General features: G+C 43.1%; 1 protein-coding gene across 5 annotated transcripts in view; it reads left to right on the forward strand.

The window, feature by feature from the left end:
- NCK2 (NCK adaptor protein 2) overlaps positions 1–22998 on the forward strand; it is a 142134-nt gene that overhangs the window by 36668 nt on the left and 82468 nt on the right. The window contains exon 1 of one of the 5 annotated variants that reach the window (XM_077134931.1): positions 7778–11844. The exons of the other annotated variants lie outside the window; for them this stretch is intronic. The gene's annotated coding sequence lies outside the window, so the exon portion shown is untranslated. Of the gene's footprint in view, positions 1–7777; positions 11845–22998 lie in introns of those variants that run through there. 5 annotated transcript variants of the gene reach the window in all.

Raw genomic sequence — 22998 nt, forward strand, 5'->3', positions numbered from 1 at the left:
GGAAGGGGGGCCGGGGTGCATCAGTGCATGACTCTCCGGAGCAGGGGCCCTGAGTTGAGCCTTAATGTTGGTAGAAATAGAAGCAAAAGTGGGAGAGCAGGTGAGGAGCAATAGACATCTGGAAGAGGGAGAGTGGATGGGGTATCCTACCAAGGGGGATCTCAGGGGCCAGTGGAGAAGTAGGGCTTGATTTGCTGAGTGCCTGACCTGGGTGGGACTTGGGAGCCAGGGTGTCTTAGGACCAAGAACTCCAGCTCTGCACCGCCTGGGCTTGGCTCATGTCCCACCACTTCTCACTGGGTGTTTTAGCTTCTTGGGCAACTCAAAGAAATACCATGAAATGGTTCAGTTTAAGTGATAAGAATTTATTCATTTACAGTTAAGAGTCCAGGAAAATGTCCAAATCAAGGCATCATCAAGGCGATGCTTTCTTCCCAAAGACTAGTTGTTGGCAATCTTTGGCTCCCTTGCCACATGGCAAGGCACGTGGTGGTGTCTGCTCCTCTCTCCCTTCTCTTCTTGCTTTCACTGATTTCAACTTCTTGCTTCCATGACTTTCCCCTCTGTGTTCATTCCTTTTATAAAGGACTCTAGTAATAAGACTATGCCCCATCCTGAATGAGGGGAGCCACACCTTAACTGAAGTAGCCTCTTCAAAAAATCCTACTTACGGTGGGTTCATACCCACAGAAATGGTTTGGATTTAAGAATATGCTTTTTGGGGCAGTTCCAAACCACTACCCTGTGGAACCTTTGCTTCCCCATCTGTGAAAGGAGTTGATGACAGTGAAGGAGAAATGTATAGTGAAGCCCTTGGACCAATGCCTGGCAGTCACTGAGCTCACCCAGGTTGGTTGCTGTTCTCAGTTGCAGGGTGTATGGGTTCACCTGGAAAGGATGTTTTGGAAGTAAGGTTGACAGCAGGAATGGAGGTGAGAAGTGTGAATCACCAAAAGATACCCCAAAATCAGAATTGGTAAGCTATGATGATGACTTGGATAGGTGGACTGAGGGTGAGGAAACTTTCAGTGGGCTCAGGTTCTAGCCTGGGAGAGGAGAAGAATGGGGGTGTGGCTTGCAGTCTCCCATGTTAAATTGCTCCTGGTTATTAGATCAGTCTTACTGCCAAGTGTCCTACCAGTAGATGGAATGGGTTTTCCTACAACGGAAGGCAAAAGTCAGAGCTCATGATTTAAATGCGCCTGTGTTTTGGGAAACTGTCATGCAGTTCACGTCTAAGTTTTTTATTTAGTGGTAAAAATCATTTGATGAAAAGGCAACACTGAGCTCACCTTTGTCATTCCACATTCATCTCGCGCTGGGGTGGAATAATGGTGAATTTTTCCCACTGTGGCTCCTTTGAGGATTGTGTGATGGATCTGCACGAGAAGTCCAATAAATATTCTGAGTAACAGTCTTACATAAATATGTTCAAATTATGTTTTCCTCTGGTCAGAGATTAAAAATGAAAAGCCTTAACGCCGTGGAAGAACGAAGCAGCGAGAAGCCCATGACTGGGGCACTGAGGGGGCTTTCGCAGAGGTAGACGTGAGGCTGTCGCAAGGAGGTTTCTTCCTAGAGAGTGAGAGCCATTCTCCCTTTGCCCTGTTGCCTTGTGATAGCCAGAAATTTAAGTATATTTGGAATGTGTAGGGGGAAATAAAATGCCTCTTTTTCTGCTGAAGAGAGTCGTTGCTTTTTTGGGGTACTTTATAATTATCTAGATCTCCTTTCAGCTTAGGGCTGGTCCCCCTCTGTGGCGTGTACTGCTCAGTGTGTGGAATTTGGCAATAATGTAATTCTTTCTTATTCAGGAAAGCATTTATTGTGTTAATGTTTTCCCTTTTTTTATTGAGGTGAAATTCACGTAAGGTACAATTAGCCATTTTAAAGTGCACAGTTCAGTGATAAGTAGTGTGTAATTCGGTGCTATTTACTGTATTCATAATGTTGTGTAACTACCAGCTCTCTCTAGTTGCAAGGCTTTTTCAATGTCTGATAAAAACATCCTGTATGCATTGAATACCCCACATCTCCTTGCTCCCCTGGGAACCATTTCTAGTCTGCTTTCTGAATCTGTGGATTTGCCTGTTCTGAACAGATTGCATGGCAGGGATCATCCATATATGACCTTTTTGTATCTGGCTTCTTTCACGTGGCACAATGTTTCCAAGGTTTATCCAAGTTGTAGCATGTATTTGCACTTTGTTCCTTTTCATGGATGAGTAATATTCCACTCTCTTTATAGCACAATTTGTTTATCCACCCATCTGTTGATGGACATTTGGATGTTTCCACCTTTGAGCTATTATGAATTGCTGTAAATATTTGTGTACACATTTCTATGTGGACATATGTTTTCCTTCCCTTTGGGTATAGCTCTAGAAGCAGCCTTGCTGGGTTGTATGGTAATTCTGTGTTTAATATTTTGAGGAAGTACCAAACTGTTTTCTACTGTGGCTCAATTTTATATTCCCACAAGCAATATAGGAGAATTCCAATTTTTTGACATCTTTGCCAACACTTGTTATTTTCTGTTTTCTTGATTTAAAGCCATCCTGGTTGTGTAATGTGGTTTCTCATCGTGTTTTTGATCAGCACTTCCTCATTGACCAGTGCTGTTGAGCATCTTTTCATGGTACACCGTGTATTTGGCCATTTGTACATTTGTAGATCTTCTTTGGAGACCTGTCTATTCAGATCCTTTGCCCATTTTTGAAGTTGGGTTGTTTGTCTTTTTGTTGTGACCATGCAGTTTTTAATATGTTTGCCATTCCTGTCCTGTCCCATGGCTTATCCAAGGAAGAAGTCCTTCATCTACTCATCTGTCTCATTGTGCCAGTGTGAGGTGCAACAGAGAGGAGGGACGCATTTGCATACCCATCGAGCTTTTTTAAAGCAGCCTTTTTTAGGCCCACAGGTGTTTGTGAGGTTTTATTGAAATAAAGTGTCATGTTACATTCAAGAGACTAATTCGCATTAGGTGCCAGGAACTGTGCTAGGAATCCACAAAGGAGTGAGATGCCATCTTTGCTGTCTGGCATCGCCCTGGGGCAGGATTAAGAGAAGTACAGCATAAAGAGGTTTTGTGTTTACACCACATAGATGAGCAAAAATGCAGTATTATCATTATAATAGTAATAATAATTGCTAACATTTAAATTGAGCCCATATGTGAGCCAGACCCTTATAAATGCTTTACATAAAATATTTAATCTAGTGCAAACTATAACATTGCCAAAATAGCAAATAAAGGGAAGGAAAGGTGAGTGTCCCTGAAAGGGACAGCAGCTGCCCCTGCTGTGGGCCTGTTACTGCCCCACCACCCCGCAGTGGGAGGCCGTGGGGAAGGGGCCATGGTGAGTGGCCCCAGCCCTACACCCGCTGCCCTGTCCTTGTCCCCACAACTTGCTACTTGGTCACTGTTGCTGCTGGTGTTTCCCATTTCAGTATTCATAGAATGCCGATCAGATTGCAGAGGGGTGAAGTCAGGAATACATGGACGGAGTTTGTCCTTTGTCATATTGCTGGGAACATGAGGTGGCCATGGTGTTCATGGCACAGGAAAAAGACCCAGAGAATGGTCCACCCCCCTCCCCAGGCAAAAGCCTGCAGCCACAGAATAAAATAGTGATGGTGATGTCCCGTAGAGTCTAATTCCTGTGGTTAAAAGAAGGATAAAATTAAAGTGAAGTTTAGGTGACTTGACCAGAATACAGCCAATAGAAAGCATGTCTGAGCCCTCTCCACTACGTGGGACAAGCCATGCAGGGGTGACGGTCTCCCTGACAGGATGGGGCGTGACACTGGGGGATGAGTCTGACCCTGACATCGTGGGATTGATGACACCTCCTAGACCAAAAGGGGGAAAAGAAGTGTAACAAAATAAGGCATCAGTGGCTAAGAGAGTAAATGGAATTAAGAGGCTGCTCTTATGCAAACTTCAATTAGCTAGTGCTAATTGCCATGGTTTGCTAAACCCCAACCAACATCACTCCTGTTGACTCTTAAGCACACCCAGGGCTCAGCTGGGACTCTGTAAAGGTTTTATGCACTAAGTTTGCTTTCCTGGAACCAATAATTCCTAGGCCAGGTAAATCCTGAAACCCTCTCCCGCAAGATTATCAACTAATTACATCCCCCATCCTATAATATAGGATAGGGGGATCCCTATAGGTTGGGAGAAGGATCAAAGAAGAAGGAGAAAATGGGATTTAATAACAGTGAGTATGACTGGCTGAATCACTGTATTAATATTCCTTCTAACCTCCAGTGTTTCAGAGCAGCTATAAGGAAAAAGCCTGAGATGGTGGAAGGTAGCACATGACATACTCTGAGCTCTGTTCTGTAACTACTTGTTGAAGTGTGCTTAGAAAATTATTGCTTTTTCTTTCTTTGCTTTGTTTATGTTATATTTTGCAACTAAAAAAAAGTTAAAAAGAAAACCATATCTGAGCCTTGTTTGCTCACTTAGGGAAGGAGGTGATCGCATGCTCAGAAGGTTGGGAGGCTGAGGCCATGTTCTTTTTGCTTCTGAACCGAGCACTCGCTGTGCACCCTGCATTCTGGGTGGCAGCTGTTCCTGACCCTGGGCCTGTCTGGCCAGGTGGTTTGGTGCTCAGTCTCCCTCACCTCCTGAGCTTTTATCTTGCCTACTTGGATCCCCTATCCTCTGCTTGCCCCACCCTGCCCTCCTGCGCTGGGCACTCTCTGTTTCCATGCTCTGTGCACCCCCACTTTTCCTGGCAGAGGCTGTGAGTCCTGGGGCCACCTGCTGAGCCCTGGGCAGGTGACTCAGCCTCTCCTCCCTGCGGTGGGACGACGAGGATGCTGTCTCTCCTGACAGGTCTTCGCCCGCCCTAGAGAGGTGGTGTCAAGTGGCACAGGGGCTGCGGTGCATCGTGGTCCCCAGGGGGTTGCAGCCACTGGCCCTAGGGCGGGGGCTGTGTTCGCGTCGGGCCTCTGACCTCGGTGAGCTCCTCTGTGTCCGCGGCTGCCCCACACAGCTCACCCGTTGGCTGCCCGGGACTCCTGTTCTATTGTCTGCCAGGCCCTTCAGCCCCGCTTGACGCTTTGGTTTTTCCTTTTCTGGTTCTTTTTCTCCCTCCAGGATTGAAAGAAAGTCCACTCAGCACAGCTCAAGTGTGCAGACATGGCCACAGCTGAGTGGGCTGGCCAACAGGGCGCCTCTGGGGGGACAGAGCTCCCCTCCCCCGCTGCCCATCCCATCCCCCTCCCTGCCCGGGTGGGCTCTGTTGGCCAGTTCCTTTTCCACGGGAAAGCAGGGCTCTGCCTATCTGCCTTATGCCCTGCGAGGGTTGGCTGGAATTTGCACTTGCTACCAGGGCGCACACTTTGAGAACCACTGCTGTAGCCATGAGATAACGACAAGTAGGTCTGACATGAGGAGATAGTCAATGGAATTTCCACAAATTTGTGTTAAAATTTGCTCCTTCGTCGTACTTGGAGGAGGCGTCTGTGAATCAGAGTTGAATGGTGTAGCTTATTTATATATTGACTACGGAGAAGCAGAACTGGCTTATCTTCAAAACATCTTAGGTTTTATTGCTGCCGTATGTGAAATGTTATTTCCTCTTTGTAGAAAGGGAAGAATTAAAACTTGATTTGTGAGCTAAAAATACAGTAAACCATTTCTTTCTCATCAAAGCCTAAAAATAGGCCTGAACATTAAGGCATAAAAGTAAGCCATTAAAAGAAGACTGTCTAGCCACGTAGATTTTACTTGTGACTGTGAGATTGTGAAAGCCTTGTGTCTGCTGCTCCTTTTATCTGGGGTTTATGGACCGATGAGTAAAAAATAAGGTTGATAAATACATAAATAATATGTGGGGATAAAGGGCAAAAGTTGGGTGGATTGAGATACTGCGGGTCAACGACAAGAAGGGGCAAAGGCTGTGGGACGTATGAATCCTCTCTTTTTTATTTCATTTTTTTTGGAGTGATACAAATGTCTAAAAGTGATCATGGTGAAGAATCCACAACTATGTGATGATATTGTAAGCTAGTGATTGTACAATATTGTTGGACTATGTGTGGGTATTTCTCAATAAAAAATATATTTTTTAAAAAAATTAAGCACTTAAGAAACAGTGCTCTTTTCCTTCGACTTTGGTTGAGGGGTTAACATGGCAGGCTGTCTCACTTCCGTGCTTTCTGCAGCTTGCGTGCTTGCTGGCCTCCTGTTTTTAGTGGCTCTTGCATTGTGACCTCCGAATTGGTGGCCGTTGTTGGGTTCCCTGTGGCTCAGCTGTGTGGTAAGCCGGTGGCCAGGCCACGGTGATAGGTGCCACCGAGTCAGCTGTGGCCCAAGCCTCCAAGTGCATGGACTCCCGCTGGCCCCCTCCGGCCCCTTCTTGCTATTCTAGTCGCCCCGGACCAGAGCCCGCAGTGCCTGGGCAGAAGTGGCCTTGTGAGAAGTGTGCCAGGCTGTTCTGCTTGTTGTTTCACCCCCTGCCATCCTGCTGCTCCCCAGCTGGCCTCCCAGCAGGTGGGGCTGAGTCCCTGGCCTCTGGCCTCCGCCCGTGGCTCACTTTAGGAGGAAGTGAAAATGGGTGGAGCATGTCTCCAGTGGATCTCAGCCTCTTTGACTGTCCCCGTGGGTCTCTTTCCCCCAGAGGACATGGCTGGAGCCTTTGGCATCGCCCTGACCGTTGAGGTGTTCCCGGCTGAGGCCCGAGGAAGGGCCTTGGTGGGTCGGGAGACTGACCCACACTCGCCGCCCTCCCTTTTCCTGTCGGCATATACCGGCTACTGGGGACAGCGCTCTTGTCCCTGGACGGTGACAGGAGTTGGGCGGCACTGCCTTGGCGTGGTCAGCTCCGGTTTTGGAAGCTGCGATGCTGGTGGTCCCTTGAGCAGTAACCTCTGTGCTCTCAGCACATTGCAGAGTTTGAGCGATGCCGAAACCCACGTGGCTCAAGTCGCCACCATTCTGAACCTCAGTAATTTTCTCATTTGTTTAATGAATGGGTGAGACTTGGAGATCTTCAGTCCTTCCTGTCAGCATCGAAATTCTCGTAATTTGTAAGAGAATGTAGAGTCCATCTAGAGGAGACTTGGGAAATGATGTAAATTACAGCCAAGTTGATAAAGAATCTGTCATTTTTTATCACTACATTTAACCTCCTGTGCTCTTGTGTCTTTCTCCTTATCACAGGACGATAGTGAACTGGCATTAATCAAGTCTCAGTGAATTGCCAGAAGGATGATTATTCTCTGGTGTGGTCAGAATCGGGGTGCATATGGGTACTTAAAAATTATATAGAGCAAATTATCCGTCTCCCTTCCATCCAGACCTCGCCAGTCAGAGGGTTCCAGCAGTTATTGTGCCTCCTGTTCTTTACTTACATCTCAGCGTAGTTTACTGCATATTTGTACCGTTCTTGGATGCGTTGATTTGTTTTAAATGGTAAACTTTTCTAGAGTTAAGGAGCATTGCTAGCTGACTCACTTTCTAATAGAACTGGTTACAGTGAACTCCATACATAAGTGCTTGATAAGTGTTTCAGTTGTTACAGTTTCATAATTCAGGCACATCAGTGACACTTTCAGTATTATTATAGTGTATGAATTAGGAGGCGTTTGCCTAGTTCTATCTATTAACTTAAGGATGACACAGCTGCTATTGGTTGTTCGGTGTAGCTAGGACACTGAAGGTTTCAATATCTGTTCTGTGTTTCAAATGAGAAAAAATACTCAGGGTTTTTTCCAAGTGAACTAATTTGTTATGGTTTTTTTTTTTTTTTTTTTTGTATTTAAGCTATCAAAAACTTTTGGCATCCGTCCTGACCTTTGAGTTGTCAGGAAATGCATTCAGGATGGGGACCCAAGGGTAGTTCAGTGGTAGAATTCTTGCCTGCTGTGTGGGAGACCCAAGGTCGATTCCCGGCCCATGCACTTCCCAAGGAAACAAGCAAACAAACAAAAAAACAAACAAAATTCAACAAATGGTGCTGCAATAACAGGATACTCACATGGAAAAAGAATGAAATGTGACCCCACATAGAGCATACAAAAAAAAATACATTCAAGAGGAGAAGGAAGAGCCTTACGTTTGCAGTTGATGCTGGAGAGCCGGTGTGTGGGTGTGCTCAGCTCTCTGCTGCCCATCTCAGACCTTCCCCAGTGCTCTGCCTCTACCCACTGGTGCCCGGACAACCCCTGAGAATTTGGGTTTCTGGTGCGGCGGCAGCACCACCAGTTCTGTGCCTTTGGCCCAGCTGATTTGAAACTTGGTGGCTTCTAAAGGCCACTCAGGGTCTCACTTTTTATGATGCTCTTGACTCTCACTAGAGATGGGATTTCTTAGTTATTGAGACAAAGCATTTTCTATTTCATATTTTTAGGATAAAGAGAATAATGTCATGTATCTTCCTGGATACCCCCCACCCAGCTTCAGCACTTATCAGTAAGTGGCCAGTCTTGTTTCATCGAAACCCCCACGTTTCTGGATTGCTTTTGAAGTAAATTCCAGTCATCAAATGGTTTCATCTTTAATTATTGCAGCAAGTATTTCAGTAACAAATAACTGCTTTATATTAACCAATATGCTGTGCTCAAATTACCCCAATTATGTAGGAAAAAAAATGTTCAGATAAAAACCTGAGGTCCCTACATTGCATAGGAAATATTTTAACATGCTCTGATTTCTCCAGCCTTGGGTGTAGGTGCGGGAGTGTGGGTGTTTCTATTGCCAGTTGATTTATTGAAGAAACTGGGTCTTTTGTCCTGTGGAATCCCATGGTGTGGAGTTTGCTGATTAGATCCCTACAGAATGTGTTCTCTGTTTCAGAGCTTCTTTTACCCTAACGGACAGCCCTAGATCTGTTTCAGGTTCGCTTTTCTGGGAAGACTCTTCATAAGCAGAGTTGTGGCTTCCAGCAGGCGCACGCCAGGTGGGCAGCTCTGGTGGCACTTGCCAGCCCCATTCATTCACTTATTAGGGTGCAGAATGCTGACATTTTTGTCCTGCCACTCCTTCTGCGTGTTCTGGCTGGATGTGGAGAAGACTCAGCACCTCTACCCTCAGGGACAGTTTATATAGGAAATTCTTTCCTTTGATTTTGGCAGTTTTCTGAATAAATAGTTCTGGTTCCCTAGCATCCTCCAAAAATCATCAGCGAGGGTTTTTTTTTTCTCTGTTTGTTTCTTTGTTTTTAAAAATAATCATGAACTCATAATTTAAGTATTTTTTCAAGTATTTTCACCTGTGGCAGTTGACGTCCTTTTTTTTTTAATGTTTTTATTGTAAACAGTAAACAGACATTTTGACATGGTTACAATCAGTGGCTCACAGTATCATCACATAGTTGTGTATCTGTCACCATGATCGTTTTTTTGAACGTCCCAGCAAAAGAAATAAAAAAGAAAAAGGAAAAGATTCATATATACCATATTCCTTACCCCTCCCTCTCATTGACCACTAGTATTTCAGTCTACTCAATTTATTTTAACCTCTGTTCCCGCTATTATTTATTTCTTTTCTGTATTTTTTTACTCGTCTGTCCATACCGTAGATAAAAGCAGCATCAGACACAAGGTTTTCACAATAACACAGTCACATTGCAAAAGCTATCTCATTATACAATCACTTTCAAGAAACATGGCTACTGGAAAACAGCTGTATAGTTCAGTCCAGCCTGTCCAATATACCATAGACTAAAAAGGGGATATCTATATAATGGATAAGAATAATCTCTGGGATAACCTCTTGACTCTGTTTGAACTCTCTCAGCCACTAACACTTTATTTTGTCTCATTTCTCTCTTTCCCCTTTTAGTCAAGAAGGTTTTCTCAATCCCTTGATGTCAAGTCCCAGCTCATCCTAGGATTTCTGTCCCAGGTTGCCAGGGAGGTTTACACCCACTCCTGGGAGTCACAGCTAATGTCCTTATTGTGCTCAGATTGCCCCAATATGGGCCAGTGAGAGGACCACTCAGAGTTGCCTCCTGTGCTCCTTTGCCACGGCCCCCCTTAGTCTTTGATGTCCCACCAGAAGGCGAGGAAGCCACTATGTCCCAGGCTCATCGTAGACCTGCAATTGGCCTTTCTTCGAGAACTTTGGTCCCTTTCAGTAGGGAGTAGAATTTGGAGACTGCAATCTGGGCATTAGAGATGCTTATTGCTTCTGTGTTGGTATTGCTTTTAGTTTTGCTTTTTGACATACTCTATCATAAATTCATACTGATGTTTCTAATTCAAAATTAGGATCACAGATTTTTTGCTTCTTTGATTTTTTTTGTATTGTGAGATATAATATATATATTAAAAAGCAAGTGATTCCAAAGTATATTGTAACAAGTGATTATGGAACAGATTTCACAGTTTGGTATATGGGCGCAGTTCCACAATTTTATGTTTTTCCTTCTAGTTGCTCCAATGCTGGAGTCTAATAGAAATTGCTTGTTTGATTTTATATTTGTGTCTGTTTATCCTGAAAACCTTGCTTCCTAGGAACATTAACATAATTACTTATTGGCTTGGTTATATTATTTATACACAACAAATATGAATGTGTTAGTTTAGAATAACCCTACCAATATTCCTGCTAACAATATGAGGGCAAAAAAATTGAAGATTTTTTTGTCTGTAGGGTTTATCCCACTAGAGAAGTACGGGCAAATTATCATGTTCTGTGGTCTTCTGGAATAATGGTCTCTGTGTTTATGCCCCCCACTCCATAGATTGTCCAGTTTATGTGTTTCATTCTGATTTTGTTTGTTGGGATATTTTAGGCATTTAATGTTGTTTTAATAATTATGCAAACCATTGGCATGGTTCTGGAGCCAGACCTACAAAATAAGGTGCATTCAGAGAAATCAGACTTTGTATTTCTCTCTCTTTTTCCTCTTCTTTTCCTGTCCCTTTAGATCGCCACGTTTTAAACCATTTTGATTTTTCTCCCTTCCCCTTTTAGTTGAAAATACCTGTAAACATCTATTTATATATTTACTATCCTACTTTTTTGTAAACAATAGATACTCTACACATTTTCCTCATCTGTGACCATGTAATTTTAATCAACTAGAGTTTGAAGGTTGTGTTCTTATTATACAGTATGTATAGTTTAGTTAATCATGACATTGAGTCCAATTGAATGTGCTTATTTTTTTCATTTATTTTGGGAGGGGGTGATTATTGCAACTGCCACCAAATATTTTTATCCTATTCCCAAATAGTTAGAAAACACATGAATGTTCTTTTATTTTTGCTGCGTGAAAACAAAATCTCGATCTGTTTAATTGATGTGTATTCTGGTTCAGTGGTTCTCAGTCAGGGGTAATTTTACCCCTCAGGGCACATTTGGCAATGTCTGGAGATAGGTTTTGGTGGTCACTCCTGCATGGGGGGGAGCGCCCCCACGACAGGAATTGCCTAGTCTGAAGTGGCAGTGGGCAACTGGCAAGACACTGGTCAAGTTAAACCAGGCTTGTGAGAGCTTACGCCTACCCCCTTAACCCCGATTCACGTCCCCACTTCCCTCCCTCTCCTTGCAGTCCCTTTTCAGTAGAACTAAATATTTTACATCTAAGACTTTAGGAGAACATAAGTCATTGAAAATAAAGAGACACTAGAACATCAAAGCTTGTGGTTCACCAGAGCTATGTAATGAGAAATATAATTCAGAATTTTAGACCTGTCTTGTAGTTTACATAAATCATATGTGCAACCAAGTATTGGAAAGCAAATTCTCCTTTATTACAGGTCTCAGGAAAGCAGGATTCCTTGTTAGGCGCCTGTGTATGGAATGCCACCTGGATGGTTTCAAGTGATGGAGGCTGAAATTTGGTGCAGTGGGGGCACTACAGGCATGATCATTTCAAGGTAGATTTTTAAATACCCACTTAAGAAAAATAGTCATCCCAAAGGCACGTGTGAATGAGATAGGAGTTGGGAGAATTGACAGCTGTGCTGATCTTACAGTTATTTTGTTGCTGATGGGATGAAGGATAACTTTGGTGATTAATACAAATTTTTCTAATCGCTGTACTTTCTGTTGCTTCCCTTCAGAGTCTTATGAAGTACTGCATTTCAGCTCAAAAGTGGAGTGAGTGACTAATTTAGCTCATTTTAGTTTTCAGTGTAGCACATCTCGTGTGGACATGCTCCTTCCATGTAGAAGGGGGTGTGGTGGGTTCTGGGCTGTGGACTCAATTGCACTTGACCACGTGCAGAGAGGGAGCTGAGAGCGGTGAGCATGGGGCATGGAGGAGGCCCGTGAGGTGGATGGCACCAGCCTCGGGGGGGACAGGGGGGGGTTACAGCCTGCACCTTGCCTTAGGTGGTGACGAGAGTATGCAAATTGTTTTGCAGCATTTCAGAAGTTACTGACAGCACTGTTCTGCGCTGTTCTTATTTTCCTGGCACTTCCCAATACTTCTAGTAAATGAATTAGGAGCAAATTAATCAGCATTTTGCTTTGACACAAGTAAATGCTGCAGAAATTTGATTCCATGGAAAGGAAACATATTTAATTGAAATAGTTATAAATGTCAGCAGTGACAGTTCACAGGTTTGTCAGCCCTCTTGGGAGTTGCCTTATAAAATCAATTTTATAAACATCTTATTTATATGCTTCAGCACTTTTTTATAGTGTTTTAAATGTCATTGGGATGAAAAGTGTGTTATGTGATAGTTACAAGAGTAGTCTTTCAAAAATCAATTTAGCCATCAGCATCCCTTTTTAATTTTAACTTGATATCGCCACGACATAAAAATTTGCTGTCCCTTTTTAGCCTTATGACACGTTTTTTTCCAGTTCCCCCCACCTGACCGAAAAAGGGAAGCTGACATTGATTTATAAGCATTTTTCCCTTGCCAAATTTAGGATCTTGGGAAATAGTCACCCCCGTCTCAGCTTATGTCAGCCCCGGTGCTGCTTTTTTTTTCTTCCTTTTTTTGTTTTTTAATTGAGGAATCTTCACACACATATGTACTATACATGGTGTGCAATCAGTGCCCCACTGTGTCATCACATAACTGGGTATTCATCACTGTGATCGTTTTTTAGAACATTTGCATCACTGCAGAAAAAACTCATACATACCATACTCGCCCACCCCTCCCTCTCGTTCACCACTGGTATTTCCATCTACCCAACATATTTTACCCTTTGTCCCCCCCCCCATTATTTATTTATCTTTTTAATCCATATTTTTCACTCATCTGTCCGTACCCTGGATATAAGGAGCATCAGACACAAGGTTTTTATGATCACACAGTCACATCATAAATACAGTTGTCTTCAAGAATCTTGGCTACTGGAACACAGCTCAACAGTTATAGGTACTTCCCTCCAGCCACTCCAATACACCATACCCTAAAAAGGGATATCTATAAAATACATAAGAATAACCTCCAGGGTAACCTCTTGGCTCTCTTTGAAGTCTCTCAGCCACTGAAACTTTATTTTGTCTCTTTTCTCTCTACCCTCTTTTGGTCAAGAAGGCTTTCTCAGTCTCTTGATGCCAAGTCCTGGCTCATCCCAGGATTTCTGTCCCATGTTGCCAGGGAGATTTATGTCATGTCCCACATAGGAGGGAGGGTAGTGAGTTCACCTGCTGAGTTTGCTTAGAGAGAGAGGCCACATCAGAGCAATAAAAGAGGTTCTATGGGGGGTGCCTCTTAGGCCTAATTTTAAGTAGGTTTAGCCAATCCTTTGCAGAAATAAGTTTCACAGGCACGAACCCCAAGATCAAGGGCTTGACCTATTGATTTGGTTGCCCCACTGCTTGCAAGAATATCAGAAATTCTCCAAATGGGGAATTTAATTTCTGCCTTCTCCCCATTCCCCTAAAGGGACTTTGCAAATGCTTCTTTATTTACTGCCCAAATCACTCTGGGATTTATTGGGGTATCACATTAACCTGGACAAACCAATAAAATCTCATACCCTATTCAAGTTTCCATGTAATTATGGTGTTCAACTAAACTGACCATGCAAGTTAAATTAGGAATTGCACTACCCAAAATAAAAATTCTGCACCCAATAAACATCTCTCCCTTTAGTCTCACACAGGAGTTGAAGTTTTAACATATGGACCATATCATCCTTTACCCTGTATTCTGATATACCTTAGTCCTATCCAGATCAGCTTCATTCATATCTCTACTTGATGTCTGATCAGTTTTTCGACTTTTTAAACAGTTCCTGTATGGGTACTGCTGACTTTCGTTGCTTCAGAGCTCTAATTCTGAGTCTCAGTTTCATAGATACCCAAAGTTTCTGGGAAAGACCATGTTATATATCAACAGCTTTAGTATCTCAGAGTTTATTATTAGCAGTTACACCTCCTGACTATATGTCAATGCTGTGGGAGTTTACAGTCTAGAACTCTTTACAAGAAGCCCCAACCTGATAACCCATGCTCTTGACTTTAGTTCACTGAATTTTTATATGATAGTTCGTCCATATGATTGAGGCATGATAATATTTGGCTTTTTGTTCCTGGCATTTCATTCAACTTACAGTCCTTAAGGTTCATTTATGTAGTTCCGCTTCTCACTGTGTCATTCCTTCTTGCGGCTGCTCCATAGTCCATTGTATGTGTACACCACAGTTCCCCTTCCATTCCTCTGTCTTATACTCTTAGGTCACCTCCATTCCTTTTGGATGGGGAACACTGTCGCCAGAAACACTAGTGTGCAAATGTCCATTTGTGTCCCCACACTCAGTTCCTCCAGGTATATGCTGAGCAATGAGGTTTCGAGATCAGTGCTGCTTTTTTTTTGCCTGGGGTCTCTTAAACATTGGAGAGGCTCTGCAGGCTTGGCTGATGTCTCTTTTCTGTGCCGAGATAAACCGTTGGTGGCATTTCTGTGTTTTGAGTGTTGAAGTTGCCTTTGGGAGACTGTCAGCGGGGCAGGGGCAAGAACCGTTTCCAGGTGAAAAGCTGGCCAGCTGTGGACTGGTGGAGGGAAGTTCTCAAATACTCGCCCGTGGGTGCTGGGGAGGCCAGAGTGGCGCAGGACTTGAGGGAGAACCTCGGATGCTGGCAGCGGAGCCTGGTAACCTTGAGCATGTGTGTGCAACTTCTAACCAGGGCGGGGTCCCTTGCTACAGCGCCCCAGGTCCGCTTAGTAAGCAGATACCAACTCTTCAGAAAAAATGCCTGAAGGTGCCACATCCTGCCAGCCTTTGCCTTCCTGTAGAAGCAAGAGGTTTCTGGAAAAGAAAGCCAGTTTGTAAATTTGGCACAGGTAAACTGCTGTGCACTCAACTTACTTATGTATGGTCTCAGGTCTCCTTAAGCCCCTGGTGCTCACGGCAGATTTTTAAGCAATTCCCTCACCCGTGCAAGGTCTGACTGTAGGACAACTGGCCACCCTGATCTGATTAGTTCATTTCCCAGGTGAACAAAATTGTAAGTATGTTTTCATTCATTTACAGATCCAAGCCATCTATTTCAGAGCCGATATTAAATTCTCTCCGACCTTCAGAAGATGTTTTTTGAACATAAGTATCTTCAGGATTTAATGTTCTGTGAAAGGAGTAGGAGGTGATGTTAGCTTGTTGTAAGATTTGTTTTCTTCTCTTTACTGTTATCATTTGGATGAAAAAAAGATTTATTTGAAAGAGGAATGCATGATTAAAGCAAAAATAAGAGCATCCATCCAGGGAAGCGGAGTCTGGGGTGTGTCTCCAGAACCGTTCTCAGTAAAACCAAGTGCTGGTTACAAGTCCCCCGCTTTTGCTTCCTTTTCCCGCCCTTTCTACTAGTCTTTAAAAATAGGTAAAACACTGAATTGTACCACTTTAAAGTGGCGAATTCAACGGTATGTGAATTACATCTCAATTAAAAAAAAAGCGTACCCTTACAGTTTGGGGACTGCTTTAGAGAGTAAAAATATAAAAATGCTTTGATCTTTATATCATCAGATTTGTATTGTGAAATTCCCCAAAGCTCTGAGTATTTTGGATTTCAGAATACATTTTTATGGATTATTTAGATGGAGAAGCTGACGGTCGCTGTTCTGTATGTTCATGGGGAAAATGACTCTTCATCTGGGAGGATTATTGCTGGTATAGATTGTGGTTCCCGAGCATTTGCTCCTTCACTGTGTCAGGCAGTAGCAGACTGGCTCCCTGTGTGCCTTCCGGCTGTGCAGATTGGTTGGACGACCACACCCAAATGTGTCATCTGCCAGATTGACGCTTCCTTGAGGAAGGTATCCAATGGGTGCCGACCTCAGCCATGTTTTGTTCAGCAACCTTCTGTATCGGTCTGCAGATGATGAATGGATGGAGTGGTAGGGCTCCCCCATAATGAGTCAGAATTTAGGACTCTTAGAAGCTGAGATGGCAGAAGTTGAATGGAAACACTGGTGAAGGGCACATGTCCTTCCATTCAGAAATCCCTTGCCCAAGTGAGGTATGAGAGAGACTGCGCCTTAAGGGGCCAGGTAAGTTGCTACTTGAAAAGGTCACGCAGGGTCATGCACTCTTAGCATGAGTTAGCATGGGCGCTTCGTTTTCTGTAATGCACAGTAATTCATGTCCCAGTCTGCATGTCGCATGCAGAGAAGATGCAGGATGATGGATAACATCCTGAATTCCACTGTTTTGGCACTTATCACCCAACTGAGTGTTTCAGTTGTGTTGTGGGTACCAGGAACTTTCAGCACCCATGCTCCTAACATCCAGCGCAATGCTGGGTAACAGTATGTGTTCAATAAAGACTTGTTGAATAGATGAACTTGGAGTCTACCTCAGAGAGAGAAGAGTATTATTGGGATGGTGAGGTTTAGGAAACCTTGTAGTAATTTTTCATATTAGGTAAGTTTTGCTTGTAGAAGAGTTTCTAAGAGACATTATAGTTCTTCTAACCATTTGAAAGTCATTCTTAGGTGAGATTAAACTACTTTCTACTGTATCATAATTGTTTTTATCTAAAACTATTGAGTTAATATAAACATTTTTCTTGTCTCCTTAGAATTTTTGGATTCTGAAACAGATATTGCAGATATTTTGGAAAGCATGCATCTCCTAAAAAGTTATTTAAAAGTTTAACTCATGTTTTTCATATAGATGAATTTTCTGCTAACAAATAAACACTGCTGTGCTATCTTAATTGATTTTGGTCCCTCACTAGACTTAGTTTATGTAGTGTTTGCACATAGCAGATGAGTAAGGCATGTACATTGAATGTGTGTCTTCCATTTAATTTTACCAACAAGGTGACTGATGTTATTTCCAAGGAAACATAGTCTCTCCTAGGTTAAGTAGCAGCCTCAGAATCACAGTAAGATGTGAGACTGGAATTTGCATCTAGTTTAAAACAAAGAAAGCCCTTGCCTCCTTTGCATCCTATGCAGAGGCAAAGCAAACTTCAGCACCAGAGCTATTCTTCTTTAAGACTGCCCTTATGTTCGAATTAAGAGGGCTTGGAGAATAAGGGATTCTTGCATAGGCCCTTCTTGTTCCTTTTCTGTTCTTTTTCTCTAGCATAGAGGTTCTTTATTGGGACTGGCATCATAACCAGTCAAAGTTTTTACAAATCTCAGCTCTGATTCATCTCAGGTGAGGTCTGTCAGGTGGGATCTCTTTGGAATTAATAGACAAGCAGGAAGGACCCCTTTCTGTTTTGAGATGCATGGTTAGAACATTCATGAATTCAGCTATTGTAAAAGACATGCAGATATGCCATATTTTGCAGTTGTAAATCCAAAAACATGGATTGGAGGGCACATGTCAAATAGCAGAGAGGTATGTTAACTCAGTAGCTGAGTATATCCAGTCTGTCAGCCTTTCAATGAGATTTTGGCTTTGGCTGCACATTTTTTTGGGACAAATGGTATGTATAGAGGCAGTCCTGAACTTCAGGATTTACTAATTGTACTGTGTCAGGAGTTGGAGGAGTAAATTGTGATTCATGAAGTGTTTAAAGCAGAGAATACCTGAAATCTCTTCTTTGCCCTGTTCCCTCTGTGCACAGAATTGCATTGTAGAGCCCAAGTTTATCATTTCCTAATATGCCTGAATGAATGGACCAAAGCTTTTCTTTGATGCTTACATAGGGTGAGAATTATCTGAGAGGGCCTGGTTGGAGAAGGACGTGGGTTTTGACTTTCTGCCAGATGGTCACTGAAATGCCTTTTCTTTCTTTGTGCCAGTTAAAAGGCTGGGCATGTGGATTTTCCTGTGCTTGTCTGGTTTCAGCTTTGGAAGTGCTTACACAGCTAATTTGGCATTTATGATTATTTCCACTTTGAGCTCAGCAGGAGACTCTTTGGGGGATATTCAGACAGAAATGACTTAATTGGATTTCAGCCCAGACACAGTTATTTGAATGGCTTTATGGAGGGCATTAATTGGACAGCTGTCATAGAAAGTCATATATATATATATATATATGTTTTTAAGGTTTAGAACTTGGAAGTACTTCCTGAATCAGTCCTTCTCACTGGCTCTTTGCTAATTTATTTAATAAATACAGTAATCCAGAAAAAAAAGTGAGAAGTAAATTTACAGCAATAAAATGAGGAACTGTGGTTTGTAAGTAGACTTACTTTTGGTTTCAACCCGTTGCTTTATTATTTATGCTTAGGTCCCATGTTAAGACCGTGGTGTGGCTCAGAGGCAAAGCTGGGTGGTGGAGTTGGGGCCTCTTGGATGGAGATTTGGGAGGATCTGGGCCCTTATGGCATTAACTGTTGCAAGATCTTGAGCAATTACAACAAATCTTACAAATATAGTTAAGGAAGCAAGAGTTTATTGAATGATGTGTGTCCAATAAGAGTCATTTCATTGAAGGGCAGACAGTGGTGGTGCAGTGTCAAAGTTCTTGCCTGCCATGCCGGAGACCCGGGTTTGTGTCCTGGTGCCTGCACATGCAAAAAAAAGAAAGGAAATCATTTCATCACGCGCTCTCTGTGTGCCACCCCACATGGATACTGGGGCATGGAAAAGTCAAGGGCTGTCTCCCTACCTGGGTGGCTGTGTGAATGGGGGACTGTGACCTGATAACAGAGAGATTTCTGCAGGAATGGAGGTCTGCCTCCCAGAAGAGGAAACTGCGTTCATTCCTGAAAAGATGAGTTGGAGTTGAGGAGCTGGGTGAGGGAAAGACATTTGGTTGGTGGGGAAGGAGGGAAATAGCATAATGCTGCTTCCGTTTGCCAAAACTGCCAAAATGCAATATACCGGAAATGGATTGGTTTTACAATAGGGATTTATTAACTTAGAATTTACAGTTCTTAAACCATGAAAATGTCCCAAGTAAGGCATCAAGAGGCCGCAGCATTGGGAACACCCCTGTCACATGGGGAGGTGTATGGCTGGTGTCTGCCGGTCCTTTGCTCTCAGGCTCTGTTGCTTTCAGCTTCTCCACTCTTGAGCATTGCTGGGTCTTCTCTTAGCATCTCAGGGGCATTTCTTTGTAAGTGCTTATTCTCGGTGCTCTCTGTTTCTCCGGGCTCTCTCTGAGTGTGTCTCTCTGAGCTCTCTCTGGGGTTTTTCTGTCCTTTATGTTCTCGTAAAGGACTCCAGTAAAATGGATGAAGGCTCACCTTGAATTGGATGGGGTCACATTTCAGTGGAAACCACCTCGTCAAAAGGTCGCGCCCACAGTAAGTCTGCCTCTGTAGGATTGGATTAAAAGAACATGGCCTTTTGTGGGTACAGGACAGCTTCAAACCAGCACACATATACAAAGGCCCAGATTGTGAAAGGGTTTGGCATTTGGGGAACACGTGTGTGGACCCAGTTTGAGCATTTTAGGAATATTTAAAAATAATTAAATATACTTAAAACTACAGTGATACCGAAATTTCTGTTAAAGTGGAATAATGTAGCACACACATAAATGTGTCTGCTATTAAGTCAAGTTTTTATAACTATTAGCCTTTTCAATGGAAAAATTTAGCATACTTAATTCCCTTTATACTCCACGTTTTGTGGAATCTTGTGTGGTATCTTTATGGTATGCTGCGTTACCTACATGAATGTCACTCTCATCTAAAAGTGGGGAAAGAAATCAAATTGATTCGGTACTTATCAAAGGTGGAAGAAGGTATATGCTGAGATGTTTTTTTCCCACAGTTTCTTAGACATAAATCCGTTCTGTAGGCAGCATCTCAAGGTTTATAACAGTTAATTTATAAAAATCTTCCTCAACCTGTTTCCTCCACAGTTTGCTTGTTCTCTGTTCTCCTGGTACTGGATCCTCAGTCTTTTTTTTTTTTTAACCAATACTTGTGTAATTGCTATAAAAATCCTACCTCCCACCCTCGTGTTGTGAATCCTGTTCTGATTTCTTGCAAGACCATCTGGGTGTTTTCTGCAGGAGAGGCAGAGTCTGAGTGACACTCTGCATTCCTGGAGCACTAAAATCGGAATCACTCTTTGTCTGCACACTTGGGGCCACAGCAGCTTAATCCTGAGTTAATTAGAACCCAAGCCTGAGCAGATCCGTTTTCTCTGGATGTCTCCATCCCATGCTGCCTATGTTCGTGATGGCAGGCTTAGCAGATTTAGTATCCTTGTCTCTAAAATTAATATGTGGCTCTAAAACAAAACCTGGGTGCTCTGCTGGAAGGACAAGGGAAATAGAGTCTTCTAGGTTGCTGATTTGATTAATTCTGGGCTGTGGGGAAGTCCTCATATCTAACAGTTGAAGTGTCTTTATAGAAAAAGAAAGCACAACTTTTCTTTGATAGAAAAATTTGTTTGGTACCATAAAATTAAATCTGTGTATAATTTGACCGAAGTATAGGTCAGATTGTTTTCTCAGTAGGTGGTGTTGGGGGCGTGAAATGCCGCCTCTGTAGGATGGAGCCCGAATGACCACCCGCATTACACCTGCCTGGGGGCCGGGCCGGCCAACCTCTGCACAGCACCCATCTGCCCCGAGACAGTAACCTTTAAAACCATTTCCTTAAAAGCAGAACAAAGAGGCTTTCGAGGCTCAGGTCATTTGGTAACTTTTAGCCTTAAATTTCATATCCCTTTTCTCGTTGGATGAGTAGAGTAGTGTGTTCGGAACAAGATGGGGGAAAGACCCAAGACATGGAGGGAAGAGCACTTCATGTGTTGGTCCCAACCCTACCTTAGAGGTGACTCTCACCTGAACATGGGGGTGGTGGAAATGAATGAAGAAGAGGACTGGAATCTCTGGTCCCTGAGCACCTCTAATTTCTTGTTTTCCTTTACTCAGTTGCTGGTTAATTGGGCTGCCTCCCGGGGCCCAGCACTGGGGGCTGCTCTCGGTCCCTGCCTGCATCTGCCTGTCTCCAGCCTTGATGCACTGGCAGTACCAGGGATGGAGGGACATGTGAAACGACATCCGTGAGACTAACTCGAAGTGCACAGAATGCCAGGAACTCTGCAGGACCAGTGACCCAGTTTTTTTCAACAGGTTAATTACTAGAAGGAAAGTAAAATAAATGAAAAGTGACTTAAGAGACCTACAACAAATTGTAATTAAGGGATATTGTTTGGATCCTGATTCAAATAAACCAACTATAAAAAGGCATTTGTGGAAAAAAAAAAAGGCATTTGTGAAACAAATGGGGACATTAGAACACTGGATAACTATACTAAATTTATATTAAGAAATTAATTATTATTTTAGGTGTGATAATGGGGCTGTCTTTTCTGTTGGTGATATGCATTGAAGTGTTTACAGTAAAATGATTTTTGAGTGGGATGTGCTCTTTAAAATCATCTAGGAAGACCTGGGGTGAGGAGAGGTTGGCTGTATGTCCATAATTATTGACATTAGATGAAAAAGTCCAGGGCAGTGCATTGTATATCCTCTCTATTTTTTGCATTTATTTAAGATGCAACAAAACCCCCCACAATTTTGTTCCAATCCAATGAATGCTATAGCGGGCACACAAAAGGGAAGACGTTCTGTGCAAGATAATCATGAGCATGTACCCAGAAGTGGTGATGTTTAAACTGGGTTTTTAAGAATGAAAAGAGATTTGAAAATTCTCAAATTTGAAAATTGGAGAATCTCTTTTTTTCCTTGTACCAACAGGAAGGAAGTTGGAGAGATGTCCTGTGGGTTTGCTTGGCTTTGTTGGTGATTCCCTTCATTCATTCATTCTTTAAGGAAGTGTATTGCATCTGTTTACAGTTGAAATGAACCATGGGTTTACATCCAGGTAAAAGAGACAGATACTGTGTTTTGTGGTGTAAGAAGTGCTGTAAGATGCTAAGGGAACCTAGAAGAAAACTGCTTTAACTGAACCTAGAACAGTCAGGAACTATTCCCAGATGGGGAAACTTTTGAACAGACTCTTAAAAGAGGGGAGAATTTCACCCCACCTGCAGAGCACTGGGGAAAATAGAGTGAGTATTGGAACCGAGATCTCGGAAATGAGGTGGAGGTAGAGCGAATGATGATAGTGATTCAATGTACAAATATAGGAATGTTTTTGCATGAGGGAGAACAAATGAATGTCAACATTGCAGGGGGTTGAGCATGGATAGTAAGCAGGAAGAAGTACAATCAATGCATGCGAGGGTCTCTAGTCAACAGTAACATTGTAATATGCTCCCGCTGAATGTAACAAAGGCATTATGCCACACACAACTAAATGTCAGTGAGCCTGGGCATGGAAGAAGGGAATGGGATTCTTTGTGGAAGAAAAGGAAATGTCCTTGTATAGATTGTGGTGGTGAAGGCATGGCTTGTATAATTATTATACCAGGAACCATTGATTTTAACTTAGGTTGGATTGTAGGATGTGCAGATAAAACTGTTTAAAAATAAAGAAAAATTAAAAAGGAAAAAAATGAGGAAGAGGTGGGCCAGGCAAAGAAGAGAAAGGATTCACCCCCCAGAGGCTGGCGGTGGCGGTGGCCTTGTGGTCAGGCTCGGGACGGGTCAGCAGGGCGCAGGTGGAGGGCCCTGCTGGCTGCCTGGTTGCTGGTCCTTGGGGCAGGCTCCACGCAGGGTGCTGGCGCGCTCTTGGCATCCATGAGCATCTCGGGCCTGAGGCAGGGAGGCTGGTCTAGAACTGCTTTAGGGG

This window comes from Tamandua tetradactyla, chromosome 17, assembly GCF_023851605.1.
Source record: "Tamandua tetradactyla isolate mTamTet1 chromosome 17, mTamTet1.pri, whole genome shotgun sequence".
Classification (NCBI taxonomy): Eukaryota; Metazoa; Chordata; class Mammalia; order Pilosa; family Myrmecophagidae; genus Tamandua; species Tamandua tetradactyla.